Source organism: Momordica charantia, assembly GCF_013281855.1.
Source record: "Momordica charantia cultivar OHB3-1 chromosome 4 unlocalized genomic scaffold, Mcharantia_2.0 BLBB01000004.1, whole genome shotgun sequence".
Lineage (NCBI taxonomy): Eukaryota > Viridiplantae > Streptophyta > Magnoliopsida > Cucurbitales > Cucurbitaceae > Momordica > Momordica charantia.
The window spans coordinates 12,081,285-12,095,822 of record NW_028275162.1 but is presented as its reverse complement, the minus strand read 5'-3'; the positions used below and the strand labels follow the sequence as shown (position 1 = coordinate 12,095,822).

At 39.2% G+C, this 14,538-nt stretch overlaps 1 non-coding gene and 1 pseudogene across 1 annotated transcript; both read right to left on the bottom strand.

Annotated features, from left to right (window-relative positions):
- Positions 1 to 11,173, bottom strand: part of LOC148211821 (uncharacterized) — an 81,651-nt pseudogene extending 70,478 nt beyond the window's left edge.
- Positions 11,174 to 12,592: 1,419 nt separating this feature from the next.
- On the bottom strand, positions 12,593 to 12,698 carry LOC148211820 (small nucleolar RNA R71). Its single transcript, XR_015790640.1, has one exon. It is a non-coding gene; the product is annotated as a small nucleolar RNA R71 (small nucleolar RNA).
- Positions 12,699 to 14,538: the final 1,840 nt, after the last annotated feature.

Below are 14,538 nucleotides of genomic sequence, written 5' to 3'. Positions count from 1 at the left end.
ATTTTAATATTTAAATCCTATTTAAATATTTTGACCAAATTTCTCAAATTGATATCATGTATCAATTACTTAATCATATCTCATATAATTAACCTAATTCGTACGATTTGAATTATTCGTTCAAATTATTCTAAGTTTATTCGTATATAGCTAGCCATGGGACCTTATGAACCTACAGATCATGAGCTCCAACGATCCGAGATTAACCAGTTAAACTCTTTAACCTAGTTAACCAACATTCGCTAACTACCGGGTCACTCCACTAAAGCCCGTAGCTGCACTCTCCTCACTGTAGATATATTATGTCCATTTGATATAACCATGATCAGTAAGTCGACCCTTCACAGGTTGTTCGTAATTACAGCTGGGTCAAAATACCACTTTACCCCTGTAATTACCTCTTATTCCTTAAGTCTCACTAATCCTCTAATAAACAATGATTTGTAGTCCAACTATCAAATCAAAAAGATCCTCTCAAACCTTTTGACGAGGGTGGCGCCAATTGTTCAAGACCTAGATTCAGCCTTTAAGAGAACAACCTCTCTACTATCCTAAAATTGGGTAGAAGTGAATTCCTTCTTGCACCCTATGTCCCTAGCTATCTACCGGGTCTTACCCCTGAAATGGGAGGCTTATTGAGCCAGCGCTGTTGAGCTGCTCTCACCCATGCAGATCTAAGGATAATCCTGAGTAAACAGAAGTTCATAGTTAGCTCAGGATTAAGATCGAGTTACCTAGGCCATCAAAGTTGAGATAGTCAATTTCAGACAGTAAACGGTGTTATAGAGTAAAAGTGACTATCTCATGATCCAGTCTTATCCAAACTCTTTGCATGGGACGCCCCCACTCGTATGTCTTCACATGAACGAATGAGGATCACATCGTTTGTACTAGCTACAAAGTGGACCGCATCCATAGTGTCCCATGAATAAGGCGCCCAACCTTATTTCTATACTATAGACCATTTAGATTGTTAACTCAAACTTGATCCATATTTATGTCTCTACATAAAGTTTGAGTCTCATGTAACAGTTTAGGATCCTTAGTTTATTGGATTTAGATCTAGTAAGAACATTTTATTGGATCAATAACTACTTATTGATTAAAACCTTCAATAACAACTTTATTATTGATAAAAGTATATCTGGCATTTTCAAACTATGACTTTTAGGAAATAAAACCCAACAAGTAGCCCTCACTAACGATGCACAAAACAACATGCTCGAAATCGCAACAATCATCACAATACGATAACAAGTAATCATGCATAAATAAATCATAACAGTTATCAACACACACACATGCATCCAAAGTATTAAGACTCACATAACTTCAATCACAAGGCCCGCTGGTTTCTAGGTCCTCCAAGCTCCTTCTAACCCATCACACTATGTTAGTTCTCCAAGTCTAACTCTTCGAATTGTATCGGCCCTAGACATTTATCCCTAATGCCCCGACACTCCTCTACAGAAGCTTGGCGTTCGACCTTGACATTTATCCTCAAGGTATCGAACTGAGCTCCTCCAGGCTACTTCTAACCCATCAGACTATGTTAGTCCTACAGGTCAAACTCTTCGAATCGTATCAGCCTTTGACATTTATCCCCAAGGCCTCGACACTCCTCTTTAGAAGCTTGGCGTTTGACCTTAACCTTTTGTACCCGGAGCCTTGACAACCAGTAGTGACGTAACAGCCTCGACCACCTACCCCCGAGGCCATTCCACTCGTGTATCCACCTTTAATTACATGATAGACTACACATTCAAATGATGGTCCTGTGCTAAGATTCTATGCTATAATTTCCAAGTCACCCACAGTAATGACTCTGAACAACCAAACTGTTGGGTGTGTTGCCATAAACTCGTAGTTTGTATTTATGTAAAAATAAATGTATATTCAATAAAGTTTTATTCGATAAATTTTTTGTTGAATTTATAGCATTGCATTGTCCAAAATTCAATAAACTAAACATCCAAGGTTATTATCTTGTAACCGGCACAAAATATATACTGGGTATATATTTGATATACTAGGTATATATTTGATATACTCCTGATATACTAGGTATATATTTGATATACCCCTGATATACGAATGGATAATATCCCGTGAATAACCTAAAGGGTCTATAGTATATGAATAAGGCTGGGTACCTTATCCTGGCAACACTATGAATACGGCTCACTTTGTAAATGTTACAGACGACTCAATGTAGGTCGTTCGTGTGGAGACATGCGAGTGGGGTATCCTATACAATGATTTTGTATAAGACCGGACTGCAAAATAGACAAGATTTAGATGTAACGCTATTGACTAACAAGTTGCTATTTCATAGGATGACCAGACAACTCATTCTCAATCCTGAGTGAGTTATGAACTCCTGCCCGTGAGGGTTCGTCCTTTCATCTGTATGGGTGAGAGTGGCCCGAGTTGCCGTCTCAATATTCCTACCATTTTGGGGACGAGACCGAGTGGGGAGCTGGGAACATAACTTCACAAGATAGAATTCACTGATCCCCGACTTTAGGGGAGTAGATGAGTGTTGATTATGCTTGTTTACATGCGTAAAAAGAAGGTTTTCGATGTTGTTTTTAATATGTTTTAACTTTGTTCCGGACTTTTTCTCGGTCGTTTGAGTTTCAATTCATGCAAAATTCATATATGATGGTTTGAGGTTGGCTTATATTGCATTTATGACATTTTAGGACCATTTGGGAGTGCAAATTAATCAAAAGAAGCAAAAAGACGGAAAAACCTTCATTGGAGGCGTCAGGCGCCTGGTAGGCTGCAGAAATCCTGGTTTTCTTCCAACTTTGCCCTTAATGAAACGCGTCTTCCAATGCGTTTTGGTGGTTCCAACCGATGCATACGTGTAGAAGAAGTGTTCCACTATCAGTTTGAGCATGATTTGGTCAGTCAAAGTAGTTGGAAATGGGTGATCCACCAGCGTTTTAGGACCTTCCTAACCAATTCTGCATAACTATAAATTCCAGCAGCTTCTCCACCAAATTCATCAAGCCTTGCTTCCTTCTCTTGATCATTCTTAGTGTTTCTTTGTTGCTTTCTAAGTACTTTTGAATTGATTTCGTTAGTTGCTTTTAGTTTTTAAATCCCGAGCACTTTACATTCCTTTATTGAGCTTTGTTTCGTTTCCGTTGTTACTTAGTTATTTTCTACCTATTCAAATTTATAAAAATCCAGCACTTAGCTTATCTTTACTTTGCCTTTACTTTATTTTTAGTTAAGAGAATTGTGTTTTTGGAGGAAAGAGCACGTGACACTCCTCCTTGCTTGAAAGAGAAGGGCGAAGCTCTCAATCTCGAGCAAAATCTCCGTTAGTTAACTTTTGTTTTTCACACATGCATTTCAATGTCAACCATTTTACTTGCTGTATTTTCTTCAATATGTCATTCTAAATTCCCGTCTCTAGCCCGATTATGGATAGTTAGCCTTTTATTTCTAAAAAGGGTTGCTAAGAAGTAGTGTTTTTGCTTTCCACTGATTGCTCAACATGTTTTCCCAAAAAGTTAGGATTTAGAGAAGGCCACTGTAAGTCTTAACAAGTCAATAATGAAAAGGTTGCTCATTTGAATTGTTGAGTGGTTAAACCGAGGAGAGGAGCGCCTTAGACATAAGGGTTCTGGTTAAGTAGCCTAGACATAGGACCTTAACCCGAGGTTGCGACTATTTCCATCCTAAAACTAAGATATCTCTCATAATAGACATATTAGGGAATGTCTTTGGACTTTGAACTTGCTTAGACATAAGTCAAGTGAAAAGCGTAGTCGTTGGTTCCTAAAGTAAAATGCATATCGTCCTTAGCGTATCCTTGATTCTTTGTTGGCTTACTTGAAGTAATTCGGGCTAGGTTTTACCATTATATGACCGAATCCCAAATCCAAAACCATTATTTGTGACTACTTCCCATTTTACAAGAATCACTCATTTCAACGTTCACTATTCATTAAAACTTTAGAGTTTGGAAATTATTTAGAAGTCCTTGAGGATCGATACTTGGATACTCCATCCATTTTATATTACTCTGACAGGTGTGCGCTTGCATCTATAGAATTGTTACCACGCTTAGTACGTGTGTAAGCGTACTAAGCGTATCCATGAGTATGCCCACCAGACACGTGGTAAGCTTTATCACCCATGCTTGGTCACTTCTTTATGCTTGCGACAAGGTGTGCAGCTCCCTGCGGATCAAATTAAGAGAGATACCCCAGTTGTGGAAGAGAAGAATATTTGGAGAATTATCGCCCATGCGCTACAAAGAAGGGCAGGTACTGGGACATCTCCTACATCGGAGATCCGTCGTCAGGAGAACCAACAGCTGCGAGATCAGGTTCGAGAAGTCGTGCAACATATCAACAACTTGAGGGCTTCATTGGATTTTGCGGTTTTACCTTCATGGCCTCTAGCGCTAGCTGCTATCCTTGGTCATCCATCTTCCAGTACCGACACTGATCCTAGTCCACAACCTCCAACTTCATGAAGGGGAGGTTCCTTCTTTGCTATTTTTTGTGTTTTATTCTTTTGGTTAATGACGTCGTTTGCATATTCTTGCCTTACTACGCATGTTTTTTTGTATTGATTATGTTTCGAGCTCAGTTGAAGCATGCATAAATTAGTATCGTTTATCTTCTGATCACTTAAAGTATGCCTTCACTTAACCTTAGTTTAGCTTTTCACATGCCTACTTTGAAGCATCTGTGCTGTGCATGTGATTTCATGTCAATGATGATTCTAAGAGATTGTTGAGTTTTCTGTTCTATGCCTGACTAAGCTTTGAGCTATTTCCTTCGTTTATGTGATAAACTCATTTTCTTTTATGTCTTTTTGATCTTTACAGACTTTAAGCTTTTTCTTTGCCCCTATATAGGAAGTCATTGTCCTTTTTACTATTTAAGCCTTTTTCATCAGATGCAAAAGTCTTTTCCCAGTGAGGACACTGTCTCTCTTAAGTTTGGCGGGGACAGTCGTTGTGTCAGTCATTGTTTCAGAAAGATAAAGTGTTATTTATATTTGAAAAATCATGCTATTTTGTTTTGAAAAAGAGTCAGTTGGAAAGAAAGAAAGTGTTGAAAAGCACTTAGCTTAAAAAAAAAAAAGACAAAAGTTGCAAAAGAGTAAAAAGAGTCTTGTTGAGAGAAAATAAGAGTGGGGAAAATAATTGTGTTCGAAAGAAAAGAGTGGTAAAAACAATGAGAGTTAAAGAAAATGTATTTATGATTTCTGAGTCCTACTGTAGACGCCCATTTAGTTTTAGGTTGGGTGTTGACTTTGAAAATAGCAGTAAGGATGGTGATAAGTGACTTCGTGTTTTTCATTGTCGTCGTCTTATGACCTAGCTGTTAGTTTCAAAGTCTTTCTACGAGTAGCTGTGGTTGAAACCGATGTTAGTGTGTGGAAACCTCAGGGGCTAGTAGCCGGTCTTTCAGATGTTAAAGTCTCAATGTAAAAAGGGAGTGTGCAGATTCCTTAGGGTATTTGAAAATGTTTTCTGTTTTTGAAAGGAAAAAGGATTTTGAAAGAGAAAGTTTCTATCATTTCAAACTTGGTTTATAGTGACTAAGCTTACAAAGGCAATAGAATGGTAGGCTTTGACATCTTTTCCCTGAGACAATTTATGATTGAACATCTCGGTTGCTTTTGCTTTACCTTGTCCATGTGTTAGAAAGCTGATTAAAGTTGCTAAGTTTTGCCTGAGAACAAGCAAAAAGTTAAGTTTGGGGGTGTGATTACGCTTGTTTACATGCGTAAAAAGAAGGTTTTAGATGCTGTTTTTACTATATTTTAACTTTGTTTTGGACTTTTTCTTGGTCGTTTGAGTTCTAATTCATGCAAAATACATATATGATGGTTTGTGGTTGGCTTATATTGTATTTATGACATTTTAGGACCATTTGGGAGTGCAAATTAATCAAAAGAAGCAAAAAGACGGAAAAACCTTCATTGGAGGCGCCAGGCGCCTGGTAGGCTGCAATAATCTTGGTTTTCTTCCAACTTTGCCCTTAATGAAACACGTCTTCCAATGCGTTTTGGTGGTTCCAACCGATGCATACGTGTAGAAGAAATTTTCCACTATCAGTTTGAGCATGATTTGGTCAGTCAAAGGAGTTGGAAATGGGTGATCCACCAGCGTTTTAGGACCTACCTGACCAATTCTGCACAACTATAAATTCCAGCAGCTTCTCCACCAAATTCATCAAGCCTTGCTTCCTTCTCTTGATCATTCTTAGTGTTTCTTTGTTGCTTTCTAAGTACTTTTGAGTTGCTTTCATTAGTTGCTTTTAGTTTTTAAATCCCGAGCACTTTACATTCCTTTATTGAGCTTTGTTTTGTTTCCGTTGTTACTTAGTTATTTTCTACCTATTCAAATTTATAAAAATCCAGCACTTAGCTTATCTTTACTTTGCCTTTACTTTATTTTTAGTTAAGAGAATTGTGTTTTTGGAGGAAATAGGACGTGACACTCCCCCTTGCTTGAAAGAGAAGGGCGAAGCTCTCAATCCCGAGCAAAACTCTCCGTTAGTTAACTTTTTTTTTTCACACATGCATTTCAATTTCAACCATTTTACTTGCTGTATTTTATTCAATATGTCTTTTAGAATTCCCGTCTCTAGCCCGATTATGGATAGTTAGCCTTTTATTTCTAAAAAGGGTTGCTAAGAAGTAGTGTTTTTGCTTTCCACTTATTGCTCAACATGTTTTCCCAAAAAGTTAGGATTTAGAGAAGGTCACTGTAAGTCTTAACAAGTCAATACTGAAAAAGTTGCTTATTTGCATTGTTGAGTGGTTAAACCGAGGAGAGGAGCGCCTTAGATATAAGGGTTCTGGTTAAGTAGCCTAGACATAGGACCTTAACCCGAGGTTGCGCTATTTCAATCCTAAAACGAAGATATCTGTCATAATAGACATATTAGGGAATGTCTTAGGACTTTGAATTTGCTTAGACATAAGTCAAGTGAAAAGCGTAGTCGTTGGTTCCTAAAGTAAAATGCATATCGTCCTTAGCGTATCCTTGATTCTTTGTTGGCTAACTTGACGTAATTCGGGCTAGGTTTTACCATTATAAGACCGAATCCCAAATCCAAAACCATTATTTGTGATCACTTCCCATTTTACAAGAATCACTCATTTCAACGTTCACTATTCATTAATACTTTAGAGTTTGGAAATTATTTAGAAGTCCTTGAAGATCGATACTTGGATACTCCATCCATTTTATATTACTCTGACAGGTGTGCGCTTGCATCTATAGAATTGTTACCACGCTTAGTGCGTGTGTTCAGCATAACCTCAGTCAAGTGTTCTCTTAAATACTGACTTCGGGAATTGAACAAGGGGCCCCACCCTCTCATTGGCCCGAGAGAGACTTTCGGTTATTGGTCGGACCATAACCGGGTTGTTCATTAGAGGATCAGTGGTATTTAAGGAGTAAGATCTAACTCAGGGGTAAAATGGTAATTTGACCCAACTTGAGTTACGAGCACTCGTGAAGGATTGACTTGTCATTAATAGTCGTATATCCATGGACACGAAACCTTTCTGCAGTGAGAAGAGTGCAACTGCAGGTCTTTAGTGGAGTGACCCGTAGTTATTGAATGTTGATTAACTCGGTCAATGAGTTTGACCGATTAATCTCTTATCGTTCGAGATTCTGATCTGTAGGTCCATTAGGTCCCCTTGCTAGCTCATAACGGGTAAAATGAGGATCAAGTTTTAGAAGAATTTGAACTGTTTAAATTACTTAAGGGATTCAATATATATTGATACATTATAAAATATAGTTAAATCTAAATTAAAACTATACATTATGAGAGAAATTATTTAAATGAGATTCAATTAAAATTAATATGAATAAGATTCATATTAAAACTATAGGTTAAAAGTTGATGCACATAAGATGTATATTAAATCTATAGGTTATACAAGAGAGAATATGGTTTAATTAAATATGAGATATTTAATTAAATGTTAAATAATTAATTGTCAATTATTTAATATTACATTTAATTAATTAATTATTAACTCCCCTGCATTTTTGCAGGGGAGTGGGAGTTAAGTGACGTGGTATAACTCCCCACGTCACGGTGTATTTGGTTAATACCAGAAGTGTTCTGCAAAAACTGTGAAGAAAAAATTATACAGAACTCCCAAATCTCTCTGAAGCTCTCTCTCTCAATTTCTCCCTGAGATTCCAAACGGTGCTCCCACAAACACGATCTCCAGACCCAAGAGGATAGCAAGGAAGATTCGATGGTGGTGTTCGAGGGAAATCGTTAAAGAAAAGTTCTTCAAAGGTAAAGACTTTCCCCTGTATTTTTCTTCTTAACACTTTTGATTTTGTTTCTCAAAAATCATGAACGAAGGTCCGCTTCCGCTCCGGGATTCACATCCCTGCACAAACGACTAGTTTGTGTTATCATCACAAACAAACCACGGAATAACAACCCTATAGTCGATCCCATCACTTTAGACCCCCCAATCAATCCCTCCAATGCATCGACAAGCCATTAACGTTACTAATCACAACACAATTTTCCAGCATGCTCTTCATCGTGCATAACAGAGAAAATAATCTAGTGGCTTCCAACTAAACAAACATAAACTAAATAACATAAAACTAACACGTGCATTTTAATCTCAAGACATGCTTTCAAACATTAAAGCTTAATCACTTCCAACCATACCAATCGACAACTTTCAAAGCATATCCAATAATCACAATACATAACATTTTCATAATATATAAAAGGAAAAGAACAAATGAAACAATGATAATGCAACCCAACGATAACAACTAGAGGTACTCAAACCATGCCCAACAAATTTTAAATACATGAGATACACAATTATAGCAAAGTTCAGCACGGAATCATCTCAATAACACCCAGTAACGTACACACACACCCCTTAATGCTACTTACAAACACACCTAATAGCTCCTAGCACTTGTGTTGGTTCGACCCCCACTGAACATTATTGAAACGATTAGGTCCTTGCTGGATTGACGCCGAAGGGGGTGCATATTACAAATTGAGGTCCGATTTGGTGTGGATAAGTGTTGAATGTCACCAAAATTAAGGAATCGTCACGAATCTTGGCTGGGCATCATAGATATAGGTTTAGGGTTGCCAGATTCGAGCCAATCGCGTGCTGGTCGTGGGTTGTCAGGCCAATGAGAAGTCGTGGGTTGCTGGAGAACGAAACCATAGGAGCTGTCACGCACGAGAAGGCGAGAGCCAACACAACCGCAACGAATCTGGTGCAGACGCTGCTGCTGATTGTTGGTATCTCGAGCGTCACCGCTGCTGGGACACAAAAAACGAGAAGATCCCACCGTTGCTGGGTGCTGCAACCTCGTGCTATTGCAAGCTACGTCAAAACATCTCTGGAGAACGAACGTTGCCGATTATGGGTTGCTACACTGCCATCGGTCCACAGAAGGAGGACGTTTGTGGCGGATTGGCCGACGGCGATGAAGAAGAAGAAGAAGAAGAAAGAGAAGGGGTGGTCTTCATGTGAAAATGGGGAAGAGATGGGGGCTACGATTTCCTTTTTTTTTTATTAATCAAACTTTCACTTAATTTGTTTTGAAAGTTAGAAAGCTCAAATACCAAAAATCTAAAAGAATGCTGATGGGTATGAAGAAAGCTAAAATTATAATTTGAACAAATCTAACGACCCAAAACCCATAAAACAAAATGTTAGTGGCTTTAAAAGATGGAAAAAATCCTAATTTTTTTCCATAAACGAAAACTCATTAAAAAAATTGCGAAATTTATTTTAGAGATTAGCTACATTTTAAAACCCGGGGCGACGTGCCATACATGCGAGGATTCTCTCTTCCACTACTGAGATTCCTAGATCCAAAAGAGGCAAATTATGCCCTAAGAGAGATCCATGAGGGGGTATGTGGCAATCACGCATGACGCCATTCTCTAGTCGCAAAATTGGTCAGATAGGGCTAGTACTGGCCCACCATGGGGCGACACGCCATGGAGTTCGCTCGCAGATTCAAACAGTGCCAGAGGTTTGCATTAACGATAAATAGGCCACTAGAGCTCTTTATGTCGATGTCTAGCCCTTGATCGTTCGCCCAATGGGTGATTACCTTATTGAGCCCCTCCCACCTGGGAAACATCGAACGAAGTTCGCTGTGGTACTTGTGGACTACTTCACCAAGTGGACGGAGACCGAGCCATTAGCCACGATAACTGAGGCAAAAATCGCAAACTTCGTGTGGACGAACCTCATGTGCAGGTTTGGCATACCTCACGCCATCATATCTGCAACGGAAAGCAATTCAACAATCCTATGTTCAACGGTTTTTTAGCACAGCTCGGGATAAAACATTTTAGCTCTTCCCTGAATCACCCACAAGCCAATGGCCAAATGGAGGCCATCAACAAGATCATTAATCGAGGTCTGAAGCTAAGGCTAGAGGACCGCAAAGGCAGATGGGTCGAGCAGCTGCCCGAGGTGTTATGGTCCTGCAGGACGACCATGCAAAACTCCACTAGATAAACCGCATTCGCCTTAGCTTTTGACTTAGAGGTCGGGGTGTGATAATTCTTAGATAGATAGTGTTTAACATGCTATGTGGGACATTTATTGTGCGAAAATGTGAGGGTTCGTAGCAATAAACTTAAGAAAAAGGGAGAATACATCGAGCGGGCCTTAAACTCTTACAATTTCTAAAGCTCTCTGTTTTTCATGATTAAATGCTTAATAGTTGATAATTATTGCAGGGGTAGCTGAATTTAGATAAGAATGAGAGGTCTGCTGCCAAGTTCGCGAGAGATATGATATGGAAAAAAAAGTACTGGCCAGTAGCCTGCAGTTGATCTGGATGCTCCAGAGTGTATAACAGCGTAATAACTCATTGAGCTGGAAATGCTACTGCGTCCGTACAGCATCCAAGGGGTGCCCTAATTTCAAAGGACCCGGTATTTAAGGAAATAGAGCCCTAATCGACAAGGGGAATAGATTCTTGACCCATTTTTGGAGGTAGCATTGATTTGAGGGAACATTCTCCGGTTGATATAGGTGATTTTTATCAAAGAATAAGCTGAAGGGTACCTGTCGTGTCGTGGGTTACACTGTACACTCGAGGAAGCTTCTTATTCTCTGTTATCACCTTCAATGATGATTTCTCCTTCATTATTTGTTATCATCTTTTTCCATTTTATTATGAACTAACCTTCACGTTCGAGGAGGGGAATGTCTTAACACTTGCTGTATTATTCGTTGCTTGCTATGTTGAACTTCAAATGGAAGTTTGCATAATTTTCCCGTCTCACGAAGCTTGTGTTGCCTACTTGGTTAGTGTGTTAACTTGTTTGAGGCTTGAGAGAGTCCTCGTTGAGTAGATTTACTTCCTTTAGCTATAGTAATCCTCGTTGAAGTATGAGGATGGATACCGAGGAATAGGGTTCATCATATAGTGCCTATAAATCCATTGTAACGCATGTTTTAGCTACGGTGAGAATCGGGCCGAAATATACCTAGGGTATCTTGGGAAAGAGCTGTGAGGATTTGGGCAGCAGTGGTTTAAAGTGTTGAACAGTAGTGTCCTTTCGAATAAAGAAAGGAGCAAGTGGAAATCCCCCTACAGATTTTCTCATCGATCGCATTTCTCGCATATTTCTTTACTTTCTTTTGCCAGTTGCTACTAGGTTTGTTGAGGTTCTCTTCAGCCGAGTCTTTGATGTTTGTTTATTACCATTAAGTTACGAAAACAGAGCCAATATAACAACTATTGTTTTCTATCTTCTCTTTTCTTGGGTGATTCGAAATTACCAAGTCCTATTTTAATCTATAACCCCTGTGGAGACGAGCTTGTTTTTATGCTACGATTTACTATTTAATGTATACTTGCACTTAATTTCCTAGTAGTTTTGGAGAACGAACAAGTTTTTGGCACCGTTGTCGGGGATTTTAAGAATTTATAACTCAGATTTGGGAATTTTTTTTTTGAATTACGGTGCTTAAGGAATATTTCCATTTCGTGTCTCAGGTGAACTAAACAGTGGATGAACGACTTCCCTACATTTGCATTTCTTTCGATCCAGAACCAGAGCGTACATTGAAAATCATGAATCCATAAACGCCAATTCGACCTGAACGGAACTTGGAAAGGATAGAAGGGGTTAGGGCTGGAGCTGCTGTCCCAGTACCTCCCCTGAATGATGTCCTACTTGCAAATGATACAAAGTAGGAAATTAGAGCATACGCAGCCCCAGCTTTCTATGACTTCGATCTCGTAATAGCCGACCCTATAATCGAAGCATATATGTTTGAGCTGAAACCAACAATGTTTCAAATGCTTCATACTGTGGGACCTTTCCATGGAATGGCATCAGAATATTCTGATAGGCATCTGCAATACTTCATGCAAGTGGCAGACTAATTTAAGGTAGAGGGAGTCAGTAGAGAGGCTATGCAGTTGAAGTTGTTCCTGTACTCCTCAAGGGATAAGACTGAAGCGAGGATAGATTCTTTGCCAGCTGAATCAATCACATCATGGAACGATTTAGCAAACATGTTTTTGATGCAATATTTCCCGCCTTAAAAAATACTGAGTCAAGGAGTAAAATTAGTAATTTTCAGCAACTTCCAAGAGAGTCTCTGAGTGAGTCATGGGAGAGATTCAAGGGATTGCTTCAAAAGTGCCTTCGTCATAGAATACCGCACTTTATATAGATAGAAACTTACCACAATGGGCTGAATGAAGAAACCTAGTTGGTAATAGATGCTTCAGCAAATGGAGCATTGCAATCAAAGCCATATGCAGAAGCTTTTCACATTTTAGAGATAATCTCTCGCAATAAACATCAATGGTCAAAGTCGATAGCAGTTGTATCTACAAATTCAAAAGGGATGGTAACAGATGATGTGGTAGCAGATTTAAACCCAAAGATATCACGATTGGCTGATATAGTTATGAAGAGTGCTACTGCAAGTCAGGCTGGTGCCTCCAAGGCTAATGTGAACGCGGTACAAATTGCCCTATTTCCATATTGTGAAGGTGAACACCTGTTTCAAAATTGTCAAGGCAATTCTACATCAATATTTTATTTGGGTAACCTGCAGCAGAATAGGAACCAAGTATATGGAAATACAAATAATCCAAGATGGAAAAATCACCCCAACTCTAGTTGGGGAGGGAACTAAGGAGGACACAATGTGGGAACAAGTAATGTTTAAGGATATTCGCAGAAAGTTCAGTAACCAGCATGTTTTTTATAGCAGAATCAACAAACCAACCAGAAGCTCCAAGAAACGCTGAGTTTAGAAGATATGTTCAAGTCATACATGACTGAGAATGACGCTAACGTACAAAGCCAAGTTGCATTGCTGCAGAGAAGCAGCATCCTTACATAATATGGAAGTTCAGATGGGCCAATTGGCAACAGAATTAAGAAGCAGGCCAAAAGGAGCACTGTCAAGCGATATAGAATAGCCAAAACGAGATGGAAATGAGCAGTACAAGGTCTTAACGTTGATAAGCGGCAGGGCACTACCACTGGCGTATGAGTAAGAAGGAGCTAACGAGGAAAGGGTAGTTAGACCAGAAATCCTCTAGGAATAAGAGCAACTTACACAGTCAGACGAATTAGTGAAACAATGAAACACCAACGCAAACTGCAGAGTCAAGAAACAAGAGTCTGGGGAAAAAGCACTGAAAGGGCAGATAAAACAGGTAAAGCTAAAGCATCCGCGTCTAAGTCAGTTGATAAGCAGCAGCTTCCAGAAAAACCCCCTGCTCCAGAGAATACCACGGAACATGTATCTATAATACCATACTAGAAAAGGCTGCAGAAGAAGAATCATGAGGGGCAGTTTAAACGCTTCCTGAAAGTGCTTAAGTAGATATACATTAACATCCCACTGGTGGAAGCGCTCGAACAAATGCCAACTTACATGAAATTGTTTTAGGATGTCCTAACTAAGAAGAGGAGAATTCGAAACTATTTGCCTAACAAAGGAGCTCAGCACAATTATAACTAGTAAAATTGCAGAAAAAATGAAGGATACGGGAAGCTTTACAATTCTGGTATCCATTGGACATCATAAGATTGGTCAAACATTGTGCGACCTCGAAGCTAGCATTAATTTAATTCCACTGTTAGTATACAAGAGGTTGGTCATGGGAAACGTGAGGCGAACTACAGTCACACTTCAGCTAGCAGATCGCTCAATTTCAAACCTTGAAGGAAAAATCGAGGATGTTCTGGTACAAATGGATAAGTTTATATTTCCAGCTGACTTTATTGGTCTAGATTTTAATGCAGATGAGGAAGTGCCAATCATCTTAGGGAGGCCATTCTTGGCCACGGAGTGTGCGCTAGTGGATGTGCATAAAGGTTAAGTAACCATGAGAGTGTAGGATCAAGAAATCAAATTTCAATGCATGACTCGATGAAGTACCCTTCCGATGCTGAAGAGTGCCCGGTCTTGCGAATGCTATATGAAGTTGTTAGCGTTGCTCATTGCAGAGACAATGCTGGAGCAGCAAAACAGTGA